This window comes from Bos grunniens, chromosome 20 (genome assembly GCF_055505025.1).
Source record: "Bos grunniens cultivar Pamir isolate PY7600 chromosome 20, Bosgru_T2T1.0, whole genome shotgun sequence".
Taxonomy (NCBI): Eukaryota; Metazoa; Chordata; class Mammalia; order Artiodactyla; family Bovidae; genus Bos; species Bos grunniens.
Window position 1 is genome coordinate 72,973,569 of NC_141184.1, and position 23,637 is coordinate 72,997,205.

The 23,637-nt window shown below is 42.6% G+C and overlaps 1 long non-coding RNA gene across 1 annotated transcript; it reads right to left on the bottom strand.

The window, feature by feature from the left end:
• Positions 1-125: 125 nt before the first annotated feature.
• LOC147350756 (uncharacterized) lies at positions 126-23,582 on the bottom strand. The gene is made up of 3 exons (XR_015149048.1): positions 23,330-23,582; positions 2,531-2,653; positions 126-261 (listed from the first exon to the last, which is right to left on the bottom strand). It is a non-coding gene; the product is annotated as an uncharacterized LOC147350756 (long non-coding RNA).
• Positions 23,583-23,637: the final 55 nt, after the last annotated feature.

Below are 23,637 nucleotides of genomic sequence, written 5' to 3' on the forward strand. Positions count from 1 at the left end.
CTCCGTGGTACCAAGTTTGACCCTAAGGAACAATGTTTGTCTCTTCTCTCTCGCTGGCCACGAAGCTACAGGCTCCTTGAGGTGCGACCATGAGCAACACCCAGTCATACTGTCCACACACCAGAGAGGCCCTTGTCACACTCGACAGCGCTGAGGGGAGCTGCTTGGGGGAGCGGCCTACCCATGGTGGAAGGGAGCCCCTCGTAGCCTCGTCTGGTCCAGTTCGGCTCTCAGGGTCTCCAGGTTTAGAATCAGCTGGGCCTATGAAAAAGCAAATGACACAGCCTGCACCGCTTGCTTTCTGGATGTAAAATGACTTGCACCAAAATGTGTAGAACAGGTTATAGGAGTAGTTATCAACTCCAAATATTTTAATTGTGAGAAAATATTCTCTAAGTGTCCCATAGCAAATAGAAGCACTCAGAACAGTATTAAACCCTATAAACCATAATGAATAAGAAGTTCCATCTCAGGTGTAGAAAAGCTTCTGGAGGAAACACGGCAAGCCATTAACAATGATGAAGTCTGTAGAGAGAAGCTGGACTTGGGACGGGGCTTCGGGTAGGGGGGCAGGACTCACTCTATTGCCCTCGCTCCTCTCATTGCTTTAAACTGTATCCATGGAGCTCACCTGCATTCCTGGGCATTCCTCACATTCATTCCTCTACACCCCACTTCTTCATGGGGTAAAACGAGTCAAACGGGCCAAGTTTCTGAGTCACTTGACTCAACCTGGCAGCTCTGTGCTGTCGGCCATGGCAGTCACTCGCCTCCTGCAGCCCCTGAGCACGTGAGACAGGCTGGTGCAAACCTCGATGTGGAAATCACACAGGATTTCAAGACGCGCAGTGAAAAAAGGACGTCAAATAGCCTGTTGGTTTTTAAGAAAGTTTAGATTGCATATGTGGCTCATATTATCTTTCTAACGGACAGCACAGTCCACGTGAAAGGCTCACGCTTTGTCTCAGCTTTCGGGTGAACCCAGAAAGGACTACTCAGAATTCTGAACCACACACAACGGCCACACACTCTAAATCCATCTATAATGCAAACACATTCAGTGTTCAAAACCAGAAATGCTATACATGTTACAGCAGTGGATTAGCCATAAGGAAAATGTAACTCGACATCTCCTAAGCATCTTTAGTGACTGGAACAATGAACCCAGCTCAATTCAGCTCTTAACAAATTGCTAAACGATTTAGAGATTTAAGTAGCTTGTTGTTTTGCATTTCTTCTAATTGCTTTTTAACATTTTTAGCTTCCCATAGGAGAGAATTCTGAAAAAGATACAAACAGCTTTAGTGTCAATTCTTACAGATGTTGCATGGACTGCGGGATGGCTACTCTTCTGTCTGAAAGCATAAAGCACCTTGGGATGAGTGGCGGACCTCGCGCCCAGAGTGAAGTGCCAGCAAGAGGCTGGATGACAACTTTTAACATTAACTTGTACACAGACAATCTCCTCCTTCCCTGACTGATCTTTTAGATACAAGGAGGCCAGGTCCCGGCAGAAGTGAAACTGCTTATAGCTTTTTGCAGTTCAGTGGTCACTCAGGAAACTGGCGCAGGTTTCACATGCCAAATTCAAGCCTGAGACAAAACTATCCCCACCTCAGGGCCAGCCCACAGTTCAGGGTGAAGTGAGGGGACCACACTGTGTGGTCTCTAGTGAGGTGTGTGTTTCATCTTGGGTTTTGTGGGGGGAAAACGTGCCACAGAACTTGTAGTGACCATTGGTCTCTCTCAGACAAGCGTTGCCCAAACGCCAACCTCGGGGAAGGTTCTGGGCCTCGTCTTTAGGGCACTGGTGCAGGTGGGACAGGTTTTCACCGAACCTGAACCAGAATGTTGCCCACTGAGCTGCTCTGGTAGAGGTTCTCAGCCATTTTTCAAAGCAAATGAAAAGAGAGAAGGCTGGAGTTGGAATATGAGAATACTTGCTTTTAGTTGATTCAGTCTTTTCTATCACTTTATGTAAAAGATCCTGAACTAAACTTATTGATTTGACTGTGTCAGGCCTTAGCTTAGCTGCATCATGCGGGATTCCTTTGTCATGGTTGCCACGTGGTCTGTGGGATCTTAGCTCCCCAACCAGCCATCGAACCTGTGTCCCTGACCTTGCAAGGCAGACTCTCAGTCACTGGACTGCCAGCAAAGCCCCAGAAATAAACTTCTAAGAAAGAAACGAAAGGGTGAGGGTGGACCTAGAAGAAAGTTCTAGCATGGTGGCTGGTAACACTGGGGCCATCAGTGGATCCGGCTCTCTGACGCTTTCTGTAAAGGTTGCAGGCACACATCTATGTCTGTTCCTTTACACACTGCCTGTGGATGCTGTCACGCTTATTCACTAGCATGAAATGCTGCTACTCAATTATTCATACCAGTAAAGACATTCACTCCGGGGCCCTCTATGGGAAGAGTTTTCCAACTCCTAGGCTGGAGATTTCCCCCACACACAGGCCGGGCCAGGCCGGGCCAGGCCAGAAGCGCCTCTTTCTAAAGAGGCCATGGGGCTGGCTCACCTTACCCTCCAAAGCTGCCATTCTCTCCTTCAGATGAAGCTGAAGTTTCTCATCTGATTCGCATAGAAGCTTATCCAAGGTATCTGATAAGCATTTATTGTGCTCTTCATTTTTAGTCTCTGCATCGCCTAAAACAGGAAAAACAAAAACTCATAAACTTCAAGAGCAAGTATGGTCTTTCTTTTAAAACACCAGGGAGCCGCGACGTGAGCGGCCTATGTCTTGGTTCCCGAGGCAGTCCCCTCCCATGGCCACCTCTGGTGGGCTCTTAAGCATCACCAGAGCAGATGGGCAGGTGCAGAGGGAGGCAGGGACTTCACTTGTCAAAGGTCACTCCCAATGCTTCTCTTTGGCAGAGCACCTGGTGGACCTTACTGGCACCAGATATTACTCGTCGCAGGGGCTTGGGGAGCAAGCAGATTTACACTCAGAAACAAGCAGACTTTAAAGGGGATCGGCTTACACACATGTTGGTGGAGGAATTTCCCAGTATACAAACAGAATCTTGAGTCTGGATTAAGGGGGTAAAATGAATTCAATTTATAAAGCAAAAGGTGAGAAAATTCATTTTGGAAAAAAAGCCAGTGGAGATAGGCTTTCACATATTTGTCTTTACATGCAACATCACTTGAATTCTTTGAAATAATTGCTGTTGTTCAGTTGCTCAGTCGTGTCTGACCCTTTGTGACCCCATGGACTGCAGCACGCCAGGCTTCCCTGTCCTTCACTATTTCCCAGAAGTTGCTCAAACTCATGTCCATCGAGTCAGTGATGCCATCCAACCATCTCGTCCTCTGTCACACCTTCTCCTCCTGCCTTCGCTCTTTCCCAGCATCAGGATCTTTTCCAAGGAGTGTGTTCTTCGCATCAGGTGCCCAAGTATTGAATCTTCAGCTTCAGCATCAGTCCTTCCAATGAATATTCAGGACTGATTTCCTTTAGGATTCATTGGTTTGATTGCCATACAGTCCAGGGGACTCTCGAGTCTTTTCCAACACCTCAGTTGAAAAGCATCAATTCTTTGATGCTCAGCCTTCTTCATGGTCCAACTCTCACATCCGTACATGACTACTGGAAAATCCGTTTCTTTAAGTAGGTGGACCTTTGATGGCAAATGATGATCTTAGTTTTTTTTTTTTTTTTTAATGTTCAGTTTCAAGCCATCTTTTTCACTTTTTTTCACCTTCATCAAGAGGCTCTTCATCAAGGTCCTCATGGCTTTCTGCCATAAGGATGGTGTCATCTGCATATCTGAGGTTATTGATATTTCTCCTGATAATCTTGATTCTAGCTTTTTCTTCATCCAGTCCAGCATTTCTCATGATGTACTCTGGATATAAGTTAAATAAGGAGGACGATAATATACAGCCTTGACTTACTCCTTTCCTGATTTTGAACCAGTCTGTTGTTCCATATCCAGTTCTAACTGTTGCTTCTTGACCTGCATACAAATTTCTTAGGAGGCAGGTCAGGTGGTCTGGTATTCCCATCTCTTGATGAATTTTCCACCGTTTTTTTGTGATACACACAGTCAAAGGCTCTGGTGTAGTCAATTAAGCAGAAGTATGTGCTTTTCTGTAAGTCTCTTGCTTTTTCAATGACCCAACATATGTTGGAAATTTGATCTCTGATTCCTCTGCCTTTTCTAAATCCAGCTTGAACATCTGGAAGTTCATAGTTCACATACTACTGAAACCTGCCTTGGAGAATTTTGAGCATTACTTTGCTACCGTGTGAGATGAATGCAATTGTGCAGTAGTTTGAGCATTCTTTGGCATTGCCTTTCTTTGGGATTGGAATGAAAACGGACCTTTTCCAGTCCGGTGGCCACTGCTGAGTTTTTCCAAATTTGCTGGCATATTGGGTTCAGCACTTTCACAGCATCATCTTTCAGGATTTGAAATAGCTCAACTGGAATTCCATCACGTCCACTAGCTTTGTTCGTAGTGATGCTTCCTAAGGCCCACTTGACTTCACATTCCAGGATGTCTGGCTCTAGGTGAGTGATCACACCATCGTGAATATCTTGGTTGTGAAGATATTTTTTGTACAGTTCTTCTGTGTATTCTTGCCACCTCTTCTTAATATCTTCTGCTTTTGTTAGGTCCATACCATGTCTGTCCTTTATTGTGCTATCTTTGCAGGAAAAGTTCCCTTGGTGTCTCTAATTTTCTTGGAGAGATCTCTAGTCTTTCCCATTCTATTGCTTTCCTCTATTTCTTTGGATTGATCACTGAGGAAGGCTTTCTTATCTCTCCTTGCTATTCTTTGGAACTCTGCATTCAAATGGGTATATCTTTCCTTTTCTCCTTTGCCTCTTGCTTCTCTTCTTTTCACAGCTATTTGTGTGGCCTCCTCAGAAAACCATTTTACCTTTTTTGCATTTCTTTTTTTGGGGGGATGGTCTTGATTACTGTTTCCTGTACAATGTCACCAACTTCCGCCCATAATTCTTCAGGCATTCTATCGGATTTATTCCTTTGAATCTCTTTTATCACTTCCACTACATAATTGTAAGGGATTTGATTTAGGTCATACCTGAATTGTCTAGTGGTTTTCCCGACTTTCTTCAATAGAAGTATGAATTTAGCAATAAAGAGTTCATGATCTGAGCCACAGTCAGCTTCCGGTCTTGTTTTTGCTGACTGTATAGAGCTTCTCTATCTTTGGCTGCAAAGAGTATAATCTGTCTGATTGTGGTGTTGACCATCTGGTGATGTCCATGTGTAGAGTCTTCTCTTGTGTTGTTGAAAGAGGGTGTTTGCTATGACCAGCGTGTTCTCCTGGCAAAACTCTATTAGTCTATGCCCTGCTTCATTCTGTACTCCAAGGCTAAATTTGCTGTTACTCCAGCTATTTCTTGACAAATTAAGGTGCGTGAGTGTAAAGTCACTTCATTCGTGTCCCACTCTGTGCGACCCTATGTGCTGTAGCCTGCCAGGCTCCTCTGTCCATGGTATTCTCCAGGCAAGAACAATGGAGTGGATTGCCATGCCCTCCTCCAGGGGATCTTCCCGACCCACATAGTGGCACCTGTGAAGCTGCACAAATTAGGGGGGGGGGTCATATGTATTTTCATTTTGTAATCTATGGCTTTGTACTATTAAAAGACTCTTAGTTCTTGGAGGATCTCTTCAGTATTGAAATGTTGCTGCGATGAGCTGTGACAGATGCCAGGATACTTGGCCTCTGGAGGAAAGGAATTCGATCCAGTGCCAGTGATGAGGCTTGATTGCTCAGAGCTTTTTATGTAATAAAGTTTTATTAAAGTATAAAGGAGACAGAGAAAGCTTCTGATATATGTCAGGAGCCACCACGAGAGATCCCAACCATGACAAACGTCATGTGGAGAGGACCTGACAGACAAAGGCGAAACAGGACTCAAGGGATTCTCTGGATCTGCTCCAGCATCTACCCCAAAACTAAAATCTGTGTGTCTACTGTTTATTATATTATGCTTTTCACCAACTTTTTTGACATTTACAGGGGGCTATCCCTGACCACCTTTTTCTGAAACAAATCAACTTAGGGCTATAGTTACTAAGTCTCCTGGGCTTGAAAGGAACATTTTTCCTGTAACCCCTCTGTTACTATTTTAGCTTGTTTGGCAGGTTTATCCACATTCTTACAACTAATGCACATGATTGTTCACAACACCCCAAGCATAACCTTCGAGCGATAAAAAAGCTTTATTAAAATAATACTGCATTGTTGAGCCAATGTTTGCTGCTGAGTTTCCTTGTCCTTTACCCAATGTGCGCCTGGGAGTACATTAACAAAAATAGTTGGTATGCAAGAAAAACAAGCAGTAGCCTTGGCATTAGCAACATAAAACCCTTGAGTTAGTAAGTTCTTTCTTTGTTGTAACCCACTGTGCCTTTGTTCCATAAGAATGTATCTCTGTTTCTTGAGGGGGACTGTAGACCAAAACGATAAAGGGAAAACAGGTTTTCTGGGCGACCAACCTTTATCAAAAAAGAGTTACAAAATGTTAACAGGCCACAGGGCCAGAAGATGGTGTGCACAACATAAGACCCTTGTTTATAAAAAGCTATACAAAAAATGTCCTGCTTTTGATAAGGGTGAAACTGATGTAATGTTGAGCTGACTCTATATAACTCTGTATCTTTCACTTCTGGAAATATGCAACTTAGGGTATAAAAGCTCCTTTTGAAAATAAAGCTACAGACCTGGCTTCATCAGAGCTTGGTCTCCCTGTGTCATTTTTTTTTTTTTCCTTTTCATGCTTTTTTCCTCTCTGTTCTTTTTTTAGGATGACTACTTAAAACACAGGGGCTCTCTGTTCACTTTTTGCCTGGGCTTCTAAGAACCTATCGGGAAGGCGCCCTGTGTCTTCACCAGGGAGAGGGCGCCCTGCGTCCTAACCCCATCTGAGAGGGCGCCTGCGGACTCTGTGAACAGAACAAGTTCTGTGTCAGGAACTTTATTGGCTTTCTGTGTAAACCAAGGAAGATTAAGCCTATTTTTCCCCCCTTTTATCTATCTCCTTTACTTTCTCTATTTGCCGACACCGTTCTCCTGAGGGAATCCCTGGATCCAACTGGGGCTGGACCCCGCTAAGTGGCACCCGAAACAGGGTCCCGAAGGTAAGTCTCCCCCATTGTACAGTTTTTCGAACAGCTAGGACCCCACTCAGGATGCCGCAGACCCCCCTGCATAAAATAGGTAAAGTAAAAAACAGTGGGAAGTAAAAATCTTTTCGATGAAGAGATAAAAAAGATAATTTTCTGACACGGGTAACAGTGAGTCAAAAGAATGACAACTCTTTATAGGAGTAATCTTACAACTGTTAAACAAAAGAGGAATTAAGTTTAAGAAAGCTAATGTTCAATCCTTTTTACATTTGTACAAGAGCAATGTCCTTGGTTTCCAGAAGAGGGCACTGTTAACCTAGATATCTGGGAAAAAGTAGGGAAGCCCCTAAAAACTTATTACACTTTACATGGCCCAGAAAAGGTCCCCACTGACACCTTTTCTCTATGAAATATGATTAGAGACTCTTTAGATCCTGCTCATGAATCTGGTTAATCCACTACATTAATTGCCAATGTGATTTAGTAATAAAATATATAAATAACTTACATTAATTTATTAAAATGTATTATTATTATTTTGTAATTAAATAATATAATTTTAATATTAATAAATGTTTATGAATCTAATAATATATAAATGTATTACATTTATTACATAATGCTATTATTACATTATTATATTATATATTATATATATTAATTATACTTATGTATATACACATACATTATATATGATTAATATTTAATATTAGCTACGAATTACATTATAATTATTTACATTACATAAATAATATTACAAAAATTTATTGTAAATACTTATATTTACAGTATATTACTTTAATTAATTAAAATGTACAATTATATAAATACATATATTTATTTATGACAACGCGTAAATAATTATAAATTATTAATACAAACAATTCGTTAATTGTTTATAATTAATATACTTCACCTCAAGATGAAAAAGATTTAAAAGAGGCAGCAGCCCGATACCATTCTAATAAAGATTGGTCTTTTTTAGCTAAAAATGCTCCTAAGAGCTTAAGAGAAACATCCCCAACCAGACCATCCATAAGATTCAGTCACCAAACAGTTAAAAGATCTCCGGAACAGGGAAAGAGAAACATGAGCCAAAAAGGGTTCCTGTAGATGCTTTTGCTCTGTGGAATGTGATTAGAAATGTCCTGGACCCCCGTCATGAGGCTGTTAGATAGCCTGTGGGGGAGGCTATGGCGGTGGATGGTGGTGGGTCTCCACTTTCTGCGCAGATCATATTTTTCTACCATTGATGAAGAAAAGGAGGGAGACTGTGCTCTACCTCCTGAGAAAGGAGGGGGCTTACAGGGCACTGCAGCTGGGCGCCCTGGCGAGCCCCCTGCCCCTCTACGCAAACCTTTAAAAACTTATCCACCACTTTCTGATTTAAGGCGATCGCCGCCGCCTCCGTTTGCGCCTCCCAGGGCCCTCCCGATCTCTGAGTCGGGAGGCACCTAACAAGTCAAGAGTCTTCGGAATAGTGTTTTATGTAGTGGTATCTGAGCCAATAACGAAACTTGTAACAGTAGTTGCCTGGATTCTTCAAAAAAAAAATGATAATAATCCTGGCTTTAAAATCTGTCTTATCTCCTGGTAGGCCTTATCACACCTCATCACTGGACCCGGCTTTTTTCCCTCAGGCTTTCCTAGGTATTCTTGCTCATTTTTCATGTGAAACTTAGAATCAGTTTATCCTGAAAATCAGTCTGAATGGCTGTTAATTAGGATTGCATTAGATGTTAGACTAACGAGAAGTGACATTTATATGACATTCAATCTGATCATTGAGAATACTGTGTGTCTTCACAATGACCCAAGTGCTTGCAGGTGTGTAGTTTCCTCCAGATGGTGTTGAAGTTTCCTTTATGTTCCCTCTGGAAACACTGGGCATCTGTACTGGAGATGCGGCATGAATGCAGCAGACACAAATTCCTGCCCTTGGACTTTTGGCTACCTGAGGTCATGAAGATATTCCCCTATGTCATCTACCGGTTTTTCTTTCCTTTCCACTTAGGTTCACTATTCACTTGGAACTGACTTCTGTTGGATCGATTTTATTCCATCTAGATGGGCAGTTAATTAAGCAGCATTTACTTTAAATCTACTTGCCTGCTCACTGGTACTGAGTCAGTGAGTGAATGAATGAAAGTCACTTAGTCGTGTCTGACTCTTTTCAGCCACCTGGACTGTACACTCCATGGAATTCTCTAGGCCAGAATACTGGAGTGGGTAGCTTATCCCTTCTCTAGTGGATCTTCCCAAGCCAGGAATCGAACTGGGGTCTCCTACATGGCATGCAGATTCTTTACCATCTGAGCTATCAGGGAAGTCACTGGTACTAGTAGTGTAATAAAGCAAGTACTCATGTATGGGCAGAACTAGATATATCTCAAAGACAGAATCAACTTTATTTTCTTCAATTCATGTCTGGAACTGGTGGAAGGAAGGACCCAAGAATGGAATCGTTGTTTGGGCCTGAGAAACAATAAGCAGTGATTACTATGGGGGGAGGGGTGGGGGGGGCATCTGCAGGAACAGAGTAGAGGCAGAAAGTCATGGCTGTGGCCCTGCTGATACTGAGGCAGATCTTAGACTTCAGAATGAAGATGGGAGGTAGGCAGGTGGAGATGAAAGTATCAAGTTATATCTCTGAGCACCATTCCCTTTACAAAATTAGTTCTCTGAAAGCAAAAAAGTATTAAGATCCTCCATGTAGTCAAAAATCTGTGTACACTTTACAGTGAGCCCTCTATAACCTCGGTTTAATGTCTGTGGATTCAAAAACCATGGGACATGCCATAGTATATATTTATTGAAAAAAATACAGGTGTAAGTGGACCTGTGCAGTTCAAATCTGTGTGGTTTGAGGGGTAACTGTGTTTGTAATGCATTTTGCTTATCCATTGCCCATGGATGAACGTTTGGGTTGCATCTCCCTTTTGTCTGTTGTGAATGGTGCTGGTATGAATATTCGTGTACAAGTATCTGTTGGAGTCCCTACTGGCAATTCTTTTGGGTTTAGACCTAGAGTAGTTTTGTTTCAGGAAGGAGGACCCCTTCCAGGGCCCGAAGCTGGGCTCTTGTCTAACACTCAGAAATGAATTGTCCAAGGAGACACATGTGCTGACAAATCAAGAGATTTTATTGGGAAAGGGCACCCGGGTGGAGAGCAGTAGGGTAAGGGAACCCAGGAGAACTCCTCTGCCGCGTGGCTCGCAGTCTTGGGGTTTATGGTGATGGGATTAGTTTCCGGGTGGTCTTTGGCCAATCATTCTAATTCAGAGTCTTTCCTGGTGGTGCACGCATCGCTCAGCCAAGATGGATGCTAGCGAGAGGGATTCTGGGAAGTGGATGGACACACAGTGTCTCCTTTTAACATTTCCCGAACTCTTCCTGTTGGTGGTGGCTTATTAGTTTCCTATTCCTTATCAGGATCTCCTGTCATAAAACAACTCATGCAAATGGTTACTATGGTGCCTGGCCAGGGTGGGCAGTTTCAATTAGTGTGCTTCCCCTAACAGTTTTGCCAGCTCATAGGTCAATTTTAACTTTTTGAGGAATGTGTGAATTTTTTTCCACAGTGGCCACATCATCTTCCATTCTCCCCAGCAAGATACAGGGTTCCAGTGTCTCCACGTTCTCCCACCACTTGTTAATCCTGTGCACTCTTGTCATATTCTGTTGTTTCTGATCTTTACATTGAAGCTATCTTAGATGTGAGATGTTTCTCATTGTGGTTTTAACTTGCATTTCTCTAGTGACAAACCATGTTAAGTATCGTTTCATGACCTTAGTATAATCCACATGCAGTAAAATTTAAGGGTATAGTTTTATGTTTTCTGACAGATAAATACACCCATGTACAGCCACCACAAGCAAGATACAGAATGTTTCCATCACCACAAATCTTCTCTTGTCCTTTTCCCAACCATTTTGATCAACACCAGGCAGCCAATGATTTGCTGGTTTCGAGAGATTAGATCTATTTTCTAGGATTTCATAAAAACCGGATCTTGTGTTTGCATTTGTGTCAGACTTCTTTTGTTTGGCATAATAGGTTTTCTGTTGTTGCTTTTTGTTTGTTTTTAAATTTCCTTAATTTATTTCTAATAACCATCAGGGCTTTTCCTGAAAAGGAAATGTCCCCATTTTTTATAACATTTATCAGAAATATATGGATACTATTTTATTTTTTATGCTGTCTGTGGCATTCGTAATTTTTCGTTTTTTTTACAATTTGGCTACGCTGGGTCTCAGTTGCAGTTTGTGGGATACAGTTCCCTGACTATGAATCAATCTGGGCTCCCTGCTTTGGGAGTGCAGAGTCGTAGCACCAGGACCACCTATATGTTTTCTCTTTTTAAAATTGTGTCATAGTCATTTTACAATGTTACATTATTCTCTGCTGTACAATGAAGTAAATCATTTATATGTGCATATATATCTGCTCCCCTTTGAGCTTCCCACCCACCCCCTCATTCCTCTTCTTTAGGTCAATGGAGAGCACCAAGCTGAGCTCCGTATATTAGACAGCTGCTCTCCACTAGCTGTCTGGTTAAAGACCTGAGGATTATTAGAAATAAATAAAGGAAATTTAAAAACAAACAAAAGCAACAACAGGAAACGTACATCTTAACAGGGCATGCATGTCCCTGCTGGCCTCTCAGTTTGCCCCTCCCCCCTCTCCTGCTGCGTCGTCAAGGTCCTTCTCTGTGTCTGTGCCTCTACGTGGGCTCTGGCGATAAGGGCCTCAGCACCATTTTCCATATACGCTGTGCTTAGCTGCTCAATCCTGTTCATTCTGTTGCCTGCAAGGCTCCTCTGCCAAAGGGGATTCTCCACACAAGTATACTAGAGTGGGTTGCCATGCCCTTTTCCAGGGTGTCTTCCCAAACCAGGGATCAAACTCAGGTTTCCCACATTGCAGGCAGATTCTTTACTCTCTGAGCCACAAGGGAAGCCCAACAATAGTGGAACGGGTAGCTTATCCTTTCTTAGGGGATATTGCCAACCCAGGAATTGAACCGTGGTCTCTGGCATTACAGGAAGATTCTTTACCAGCTGAGCTACTATGGAAGCCTACAGATAGACAGAAAAACGTATAAATTCATATATACAATATATATATATATATATATATATATATATATATGAAGATACAATATATGTTTTTGTTTTTCTGTCTCATTTCACTTTATGACTGACCGTCCATCCACATGTCTTCAGAGGACCCACTTTCATTCCTTTAACGCCTACATAATATTACACTGTATATATGTAGCACTCTTCCTTACCCATTTCGCAGTTGATGGACATTTAGGTTGATTCCATGTCCTGCTGCTGCTAAGTCACTTCAGTCGTGTCTGATTCTGTGCAATCCCATAGACGGCAGCCCACCAGGTTCCCCCGTCCCTGGGATTCTCCAGGCAAGAATACTGGAGTGGGTTCCCATTTCCTTCTCCAATGCATGAAAGTGAAATTGAAAGTGAACTCACTCAGTCCTGTCCGGCTCTTCCTGTCCCCATGGACTGTAATCTACCAGGCTCCTCCATCCATGGGATTTTCCAGGCAAGAGTACTGGAGTGGGTTGCCATTTCCTTCTCCAGATTTCATGTCCTAGTTATTGTAAATAGGGCTGCAATGAACATGAGCGTGCATCTATCTTTTTGAATTATGGTAGTCTCAGCAAACCCAGTGGGATTGCTGGGTGGTATGGTAGTTCTCTTTTCAGTTTTTTAAGGAACCTACATACTGCCCCCCAAAGTGGCTATGTCAATTTACATTCCCACCAACAATTCATGGGGTCACAAAGAGTCAGACATGACTGAGCGACTGAATTGAACTGAACTGAATAGTGATAGAATAGTGAGTGATGTTGAGATTCTGTTGTGTTTGGTATTCCATCCTATGACTTACTTATACAATGAATAAGTACATTTGAATAGATTCTGATCGACCCTTTGCACTATATAAAATGACAGGCTTAGACAAATGCATATTGACAGGTATCCATCCTAAACGATCACTTCCAATTCCCCACTCCGTGATCTGCTTATCATCTATGTAGCTTTACCTTTCCAAGAATGTCACAATGGCGTCATACTGGGTGCAGCCTTTTCAACTGGATTCTTTCACTTAGCCATGTGCATCTAAGATTTATCCCTTTCAAGGTTGATGTTTCATTCCTTCCCACTGTTGAGTGTTATTCCTTTGCATGTATATAGGAGGAAAATAAATTTCCCTCTCCCCTTCCAGGTTCTTGGTTGAGCCCTCCTTCTCCATCATTAAACACAAATTATCAGGAGAAAGAAGTTTAATGAACATGTATACCTTTTGCATAGAGAGGAGATGCCAAGGAAAACTGAGTCCTCCCTGAAATGACCAAAGACTTCACCATAAATAGCTCTTCAACCCCAAACAGAAGAAAGACCTTGAGGGGAAGGCAGAGGCCATTTATGGCAGGTTATCATGCAAAGCACAGTAAATAAACAGAAGATTGTTTGCAGATTTAAGTCCTGACTTCCTCACTGATAAGTGTTCCTTCCTTGAGATGTAATTATTCCTCTCCTAGGTTCAAAGGGGGACACCCTTACAAATGGAGATTTCTCTCATAAATGTAAATGTACCTCACAAAAGGGTAACCTCAGTCTTCCCTGGCGAGCTAGCTGCTAAAAATCTGCCTGCTAATGCGCTGGACACAGGTTCTATCCCTGATCCAGGAGTATCCCACATGCCTCAGAGCAGCTGAGCTCATGCACCACAACTACTGAGCCAGCGCTCTAGAGCTGGGGAGCCACAACTACTACATGCAGGCGCCACAACTACTGAAGCCTGCACACCTAGAGCCCACGCTCTGCAACAAGAGCAGAACCAGCTCTCCACAGCTGGAGAAAGGCCTCTCAAAGCAACGAAGACACAGCATGGCCATAAAGAAATGAACACATTTAAAACAAAATAGGGGGCAACCTCTACTCAGGTTTTTATTATTATTATTTTAAATTAAACTAAACTAACTCATGTCAGACATAATTTGGGGTGGTGTGTTCTGGTCCCCTTGATATCTGTGTACACCAATTTGCTTGCACATTCATCTACTGAAAGATATCCTGATTTCTTCAAGTTTGTAGCCATTGTGAATAGAACTGCTGTGCAAAACTGCATCCTCGTTTGCATTTGGATGTAGAATTTCAGAGCAACTGTGTAAATACTGAAAGCATGATTGTTGGATCCCAAGGTGAAACCTGTGAGCTTTGGGGAAAACTACCAGACTGCCTCTCATGGGGACTGTACATGCATTCCACCAGCAATGAGGAATTGCTGTTGTTCCTCACCCTCCAGCAATTAGTATTATCTTATATTTGGCGTTTAGCAGTCCTAAGAGGTGTGGTGTGATATATCATGATTTTCATTTGTAATTCCCTGACTGTACATGATGGTGAGCCTGTGTGCTATTTATTTTTAACAACTAAGGAAATTCTGACATGTGTTGCAAATTGAGTAAAGTTTGAAGTCATATGCCAAGTGAAACAAGCTAAACAGTAATGGACAAATAATCTATGATTCCACTGTGAGATGTCCAGATAAGTCCACTGCAAACACAAAGTAGAATAAGGCTGCCAGGGGATAAGGGGAGTTGGACCTGTTGGACTTGAACAAGGGCCAGTGACCGTGCACGATGATGGTGGTGGTCAGTCAGTCAGTTCAGTCGCTCAGTCGAATCTGACTCTGTGACCCCATGAATCACAGCACACCAGGCCTCCCTGTCCATCACCAACTCCTGCAGTTTACCCAAAGCATGTCCATTGAGTCAGTGATGCCATCTAACCATCTCACCCTCTGTGGTCCCCTTTTCCTCCAGCCTTCAATCTTTCCCAACATCAGGGTCTTTTCAAATGAGTCAGCTCTTCGCATCAGGTGGCCAAAATGTTGGAGGAGTTTCAGCTTCAACATCAGTCCTTCCAACGAACACCCAGGACTGATTTCCTTTAGGATGGACTGGTTGGATCTTGTAGTCCAAGGGACACTCAAGAGTCTTCTCCAACACCACAGTTCAAAAGCATCAGTTTTTCTGCGCTGAGCATGAGACACAGGACACAGCCAGCAGTAACACCTTCTCACACAGATTTCCAGTCAGTGCCTGTCAACCTTCTACACCCTTGGTTTCTCTCCTTTGGGTCTGAGAGCTCAAGGCCTCATGAAATTGAGGTGTTCTCCTTCTCAGAAAATGGAACTTGGCACACAGCGCCATGCCTCATTCTGCCAGCCAAGGCTATCAGCTCCTCTTACTGAAGAGCCATGTGTCACACGTGTCCTATAAAAATCCTCAAATTAACAACAATGCCAACAAGAAGACCTAGGGTGGGGGAGGGCTGAGCTTAATGAAATTATCACCAGATGTGCCAGACTGCCAGCTGCTAAGGTATGTGGCATCAACTTCCCACTGGCCTGACATCTTGGAGGTCATATCCTCAAACTGGTGACAAGACACCTATGAGGGACACTGTGGCAACATGATCAGCAGGTAGTGAAACCTGGAGGGAAAAGTGGAAGTGGACAGAAGGTGGATCCTGCAGCAAGAGTAGGTTCTCCGAGTTGCTGTGCTTGGCATGTGCTATGCTTAGTTGCTCAGTCATGTCTGACTCTTTGCGACCTCATGAACTGTGGCCTTCCATGCTCCTCTATCCATGGGGATTTTCCAGGCAAGAATACTGGAGTAGGGGATCTTCCCAACCCAGGGATCGAACCCACGTCTCCTGCATTGCAGGCAGATTCTTTTACCGTCCAAGCCTTCCCAGAAGAGAGATTGTAAATGGAACTGAGTAAAGGTCAGGTTATTTGACCAGAGACCAAGCCCTTGGCCTCTGAAAGCTCTTGAATTTTTATTTGCTTTGCTCTCACTACTGTTTCTTGACTTTCCAAGAATTTCAGAAGGTTAGGGGGTAGGGAGAGGAAAGCAGTGAATGATCAAGGAGAATTGTAGTCCTACAACTAAACTATGATCCTAAGATATTGTCTTATATCTTATATAAGACATATATAAAAAGACTTCCACCTCCACGAACCCAACTCAGGAGATATTCAGAGTTTGAATGTTGCCAAAGAAATTTTCATTTCCTTCTTTCATATTGCATAATGCATCCTCCTTAATTTTCAGTCTCTAAAATCTAAATTAATGGGGACATCTGCTTCTAGCAAATGCAGTCAGTGTTGTCTTGCCACCACCAGTATGCAATCATAAAACCAAAAGAAGAAAAAGAGGAGTAAAAAGGACAACACGGTACAGCTTCCAGAAACCAGACCCTTTCCCAAATCACCCCCTTTCCACACCCATCTTGCTTCTTCCCATGTGTCACAATCTGCTGTCATAATTCAACTGCAAATACACATGTGTGCTCAGTCATTTCAGGCATGTCCGACTCAGTGCATCCCTATGGACTGTAGCCCACCAGGATTCTCTGTCCATGGGATTCTCCATGCAACAATACTGGAGTGGGTTGTCTTGCCCTCCTCCAGGCGATCTTCCTGACCTAGGGATCAAACTTTTATCCCTAGTCTTCTGTGCGTCCTAAATTGGCAGATGGGTTCTATACCACCAGAGTCACCTGGGAAGCACCCTGCTATAAATATACTTAACAGGAAATGCACTCCAGGCCTGTTTGGTCTCTCGTCAATCAAAAACCACCAAGATTTGGTCAGAACTGAAAAATTCAAACAATAAAATCTTTGTAAAGACAAACTCACTCAAGGAATCTATATGCCCCTGACCAGTTCAGCTACAAACGACTCCAAAGGGGAGAGTCTAACTCTTTCTGGGGAGAGGGGTGCCCCACTCCCAGCCCGATGGTCGTTAGGTCCCCCAGCATTGCTTTTGCTCTAGGCCAAAGCTGTCCAGTGAAGTGTACTATGGACTACAAACTCAAGCTCCATATAATACCTTAAATTTTCTAGTAACCACATTTAAAAACATAAAGAAGCAGATGAAATTAATTTTCAAATTATATTTTAATCCAGTAAACAAAAAGTATTATCATTTCAACATGTGATCAATATGTCACAAGTCATGGCTGGCGTGCAGGTAAGTCTGACCTTATTTTGATGACTAAATACATTCTTTTCTAAGACAAAGTGCCACTCCTAGGATGGGAAGCTAAAATGGGAACCCCTTTACCTTGGGAGTAAGCCTGTCAGGTAAAACACAAGACATCTAGTTAAATTTGGTTTTCAGTGAATAATTTTTAGTATAAGTACATCCCAAGTATTGCAGGAGATGGACTTCTACTAAACAAAAGAAAAAAAAAAGTTTTCATTGTTTCCCTAAAATTCAAATTTAACTGGGATTCGTGTATTTCTGTTTGGTAAATCCAGCCACCTAAAAAGCATGATTAGAATGGATTCCTTCTTTAGCTAAAAGAGAGTACATCAGTGGTGGGTGAACACAGCTCTCTCCCATCAGGGCCAGAGTTAACGATCACGGGAGGATGACGTGTCATCAGGTGGCCAGTAGGGTTCAGAAGTGCAAAGGTGCGTCTTCCTTGGCCCAGCACAGACCACAAGGTACTGGCACCCCCACAAAAGACCAGGCGATAAAGGCAGAGGAGATGAAGGCAGAGGGAGAAAACATGGCCAGTTCAGGAAGCAGCAGAAGGTGATGGTGCCCAGGAGGTCACAGGCCAGCCTGCTGGGGAGCCTCACAGTTCAAGGTGTGAAGCGCTCTTCCCAGGGTTCAGTGGTGATCACACCTGCAGGAAGGTGCACAGCTAAGCAGTAGGGGGTCACTGAAGCCCAGTGGCTACTCTGCTCCACCCTTGTTTCTTTTCCATGAAGGTAACAAACTATCTGTACATCCTGTACTCCCATGAACCTTGTACAAGACCTTGATCTTAATGCAGCATCTGCACCTTTCCAACATGCTGTAGGATTTTCTTTACCAATCAAATTGTTCTTTATTTTTACTTTATGTACTAAGAACTCTCACAATGGGTGACGAGAGAGAAGTATCGTGTCCAACTTATTAGATATTCCTTAGTATCTTCCAAGAGAGAGTGGTGAAACATGCCCCCCCCCAAATTCCTAAATTTCCTCAGAATTGCAAAACAGTAGTACCTGGTTAAAGCTAAGGGGCACGGTGGGCCCAGAACCTTGGGGAAGATGTGTTTCAGGTTAATTTAGTATTGAGCATGTGTATGGCTAGGAGGAATGATTCAGAGCGTCTCATACAGTAGATCAGGGTGGACCTTAGGAAACTCCAGTTTTAACCACTTCCCAGGTGATGCTAACACGGCTGGTCCAGTGATGGCACTTGGAGAACCACTGACTTACGCAAGGAGACAGCTTCCACAGAAACTGAAACAGCACTTTTTGAGACACTTACTCTATTTTATTCTGAGAGCTTCCTCACATGGAGAACCCAGATGCCAACTTGAAAATTAGCAGAGTAGCTCTTCCACAACTAAGGTTGTAAAGAAAAAACAATATGGAGATGCATTGGAAGGGAGAGATAGAGTCTAGTCAGGACCCATACTCCTGATGGGTAACCCAGAATTAGGAGGGGACATTACCAACTTGGTATCTTCCCTGGGAGGACATGCTGAGCACCTGAGCCCTGGTGACCTGGATGAGGAAGACAAGCCCCCATATCTTGATTTGAAACCAGCAGAGCTACATCTGGGAGAGAGCTGGGGGCTGTGGTAAGCCAAGACCCCATGCTTAATAGGTTAGTGCCAAACTTACTGACGCTGAATGTTGTCAGTAATGACGCTCAATGTAGCCACAGGTCACATGGGAAAGAGAATTATATACTAATTTTAGGACACGTGCCAAAGGGGCAAGGATTTCTTGAAACTTTATCCAGGGATGAAATCACTTGACATTTAAAAAAATCTTCCCTGTACCCAGCTGTCCCAGTGCTAGAAGGAGACTTTTCTGACATTCCTCACTTACCTTGCTAGCACTGCTTGCCCTGCTATGTCTCTGTGTTCCCTGTGGAACAGACATATCCAGCCCAGCCATGCCCACAACGCTCCTCCAAAATGGCTTTGCCCTCAAGGGCCTGGATTCCCACACAATCGCCTCCTTTCCTACCATTCACGGTGGGTGGACTCAGCTGTGACTTGCATCCCCTCAAGTTGATTCCCACTTCAGGTCAGCTCCAGCCAGAACTACACCTGCAACTGTTGAGGTGGGGCTTACATTCAGCTGCACTGGGGGCCAGCCAGACCCACCAGCATGCCCAAAGCAACGCATGCACATCTAACAGAACACCAAACTCAGCCTACACAGGAGACACCCTGGATTTCCTGTCTCTGGTGACCTGGGGGAACTGTTCCTTTGGGCCGCATAGGAGACACTCTACAAAAATCCACTTATTCAGACATAGTTCATCTACCTAATATTAATGCATAGAAACAAAAAGGCAAAATAAAGAGACAAAGAATCTATGCTAAATGAACAGCTAAGACATAAACTCAGAAAAAGAACTAAACAAGATGGAGATAAATAATCTACATCAAATGACTGCAAAGTAAGGGTCATAAAGATATTTACTGGGTCTTCCCTGCTGGTTCATTTGTTAAGATTTTTCAGACAATGTAGGCAACAAGGGTTCAACCCGTGGTCTGGGAACTAAGATCCCAGGCTGTGGGGCAAGTAAAGCTGCATGTCACAGCTGTTGAACTCATGTACCCTAGAGCCTGTGCTCCACAAGAGAAGACAGAATGATGGGAAGCCCACGCACCATAACTGAGTGCAGCCCCCACTCTATGCAACTAGAGAAAGCCAATGACACAGCAAGCCCCAGTGGACCCATTAAATAAACGAATAAAAGATATTTACTTGTATCAGGGGAAGCATGAAAGAACAGAGTGAGAACTCCACAAACAGGCAATAAGTATAAAAAAGAACTGATTATAATGGAAGAATACAATAACTGACATGAAAAATACAGCAGATGAGTCAAGAGATTGGATGATTCAGAGGACAGATCAGTAAGCTGACATACAGAGCAGTGCCGGTGCACTGGGCTGACCCAGAGGGAGGGGGCGGGGCCTCAGGATGGGGAGCACATGTGCACCCGTGGCGGATTCATGTCAATGTAGAGCAGAACCACTACCGTACTGTAAAGTAATTAGCCTCCACTTAAAATAAATACATTTATATTTAAAAAAAAGACAAAGAAATACAGAGTAGTGGAAATCACCCGATCTGAGCACCAAAAAGAAGAAAATAAGCCAAAAAATTGAGGATAGTTTAAGGCATTTGGTGGATAATATCAAACATACTAACATTCACATTATAGGAATTCAAGGAGAAGAGAGAAAGATAAACTCTCCCTTGAAGAAACAATGACTGAAAATTTCCCTATATTGTTGAAGGAACCACACCCAGGTCCAAGAAGCACAGAGAGTCCAACACAGAGTAAACCAAAGGAGAAACATGCCAAGACATATACTAATCAAACTAAGAAAAACTTAGCAAAAAGAGAAAATATTAAAAGCAGAAAGGGAAAAGCAACAAAGAACAAGGGAATCCCCATAAGTTTAACAGCTGATCTTTCTGAAGAAACGCTGCAGGCCAGAAGGGTGTGGCATGATATACTTAAAGTTATGAAAGGGAAAAACTTACCAGCAAGACTACTCCAACCAGCTATGACCTCACTCAGATTCAAAGAACTCAGTACCTTTACAAATAAGCAAAAGTTAAAAAATTCAGCACCACCAAAGTAGCTTTACAAAACAAATATTAAAGGATGCTCTCTAGGCAGGAAATAGAAGGGAGTGAATAGACATGGAAAAAAACAGAATAATAAAGTATATAATAGTATCATGCATAGCAATAATTACCTTACCTATAAATGGATAAAATGGTCCAACTGAAACACAGACTGGCTGAATGGAAACAAAAACAAGCCCCATATAAATGTTGTCGATAATACATGCACCTCAGACCTAGGGACACACACAGACTAAAACTGAGGGCCTGGAAAAAAGGTATCCCATGCAAATGGAAATCAAAAGAAAGCTGGAGTAGCAATTCTCATCTCAGATAAAACAGACTTTTAAATAAATACTATTACAAGAGACAAGGAAGGACACTACATAATGATAAAGAGATCGATCCAGGAAGAGGATATTGCAATAATAATACACACGCATCCAACACAGGAGCACCTAAATACGTAAGACAAATACAAATAACCAAAAAACAGGGAATCGACAGTAAGAAAATAATACTAGGGGACTTTAACACCCCACTTATACCAATGGACAGATCATCCACAAAGAAAATTAATATAGAAACATAAGCCTTAAATCACACATTAGACTAGATGGACCTTATTGATATCTTTAGCATATTCCATCACCAAACAGCAGAATACATTTTTTTTTTTTCTCAAGTGCACATGAAACACTCTCTGAAATGGATCACGTCTTGGGCCGCAAATCAAGCCTTGCAAATTTTAAGAAACTGAAATCACAGCAAGAATCTTTTCTGATCACACTGATACATGATTAAGGATCATTTATAGGAAAATTTGTAAAAAACACAAACACATGGAGAAATCAAACAGGTCACTGAAGAAATCAAAGAGGAAATTTAAAAATACCTAAAAACAAATGGCAATGAATAAATGATAACCCAAAACCTATGTGATGCAATAAATCAATGCTAAGAGGGAAGTTTATAGCAATACAAGAAGCCTACCTCAAGAAATGAAAAGAACATCAAATAAACAACCTAATCTAACACCTAAAGAACCTAGAAAAAGAGGAAAATGGCCACAAAACCTCCAAAGTGAGCAGAAGGAAAGAAATCATAAAGATCAGAGCAGAAATAAATGGAAATGAAGGAAACACGAGCAAAGATCAATAGAACAATAAGATACGTCTTGGAGAACATAAACAAAATTGACAAATCATTAGCCGGACTCATCAAGAAAAACAAGGAGAAGACTCAAAGCAACTTGAAATGACAAAGGAGATGTTACAACAGACCACACAGAAAGACAAAGGGTCATAAGAGACAATTAGAAATAACTGCATGACAATAAAATGGATATCCTGGAACAAAAGGACAAATTCTTAGAAAAGTACAATCTTCTAAAGACTGAACCAGGAACAAATAGAAAATATGAATAAATCAAGCACAATAATTGAAATATTATTTAAATTAAAATAAATTAAATATTAATTTAAATAAATCAATTTAATAGTTAACAGTTAATGTAATCAATATAATAAATTACTTTATAATATTAATACAATAAATAATTTAATATTTAATAATTAAATTAACTCAATAATTTAATTTAATAATTTCCATTATTAAATTAAAAAATATTCAATTATTCAAGTACAAAGGAATCGTCCCATTGGGACAATGTGGTATCCATGTGGGAAGGTAAGTTGGATCCCTACCTCACAAAACACCACCAAACCAATTAGGCACATACTAAAAACCAACAATTGAAGGAAAAACTTTACAAAATTTTGAACAATTTTTGATGAGGGAATATCTTTTCTTTAAATTGAGGTATTGTTGATTTGCAATAATTTGTTTGTTTAAGGTGTACAGCAAAGTGATTCAGTGATTCAGCCTCTCAGGTGCTTCCTTGGACAAAATTCATTCCCTTTGGGAGGCCCCTGGGCCATGCCCTCAGAACAGCTGCTGCTGCTAAGTCGCTTCAGTCATGTCGGACTCTGTGTGACCCCATAGACCCACCAGGCTCCCCTGTCCCTGGGATTCTCCAGGCAAGAACACTGGAGTGGGTTGCCATTTCCTTCTCCAATGCATGAAAGAGAAAAGTGAAAGGGAAGTCGCTCAGTCCTCTCCGACTCTCTGCAACCCCATGGACTGCAGCCTACAAGGCTCCTCTGCCCATGGGACTTTCCAGGCAAGAGTACTGGAGTGGGTTGCCATTGCCTTCTCTGTCAGAACAGCTAAGAATCCTGAATAGGCAAAGCAGCAAGCATATGGTGGTGCTTGTGGGGGTTTTTAGACTGAATAAATTATTCGACCAATATAAGAAACTGGAGAAGGCAATGGCACCCCACTCCAGTGTTCTTGCCTGGAGAATCCCAGGGACCGGGGAGCCTGGTGGGCTGCCGTCTATGGGGTCGCACAGAGTCAGACACGACTGAAGTGACTTAGCAGTAGCAGTGGTAGCAATACAAGAAACAAGTCCAGAGGTTAAGAGAGGATCTCCAAACCTACCTTCAAACAGGAAGTCTTGCTCCCTTGAATGTGGGTGTGTGAAACAGCGCTTGGGAAAGGAAGAGGTGTGTCATGAATATTTTGTCTGCAGAGGACAAAGCGGTGTGTAGAGAGGATGTGCAGGCACGTCCCAGGACACTGAGCACACGGACACATGGACTGGACTCTCAGCCCTGCTCTGGGGGCATCACACTATCTCTACCCCTGACACAGGGTGAGCAGCTTGCACGTATCCTGGAGAGTATGGTCACATGACCTGGACCTGACCAATCGGTGTGTTCCATCCTCCCTGGCCACCGTGAGTGGCT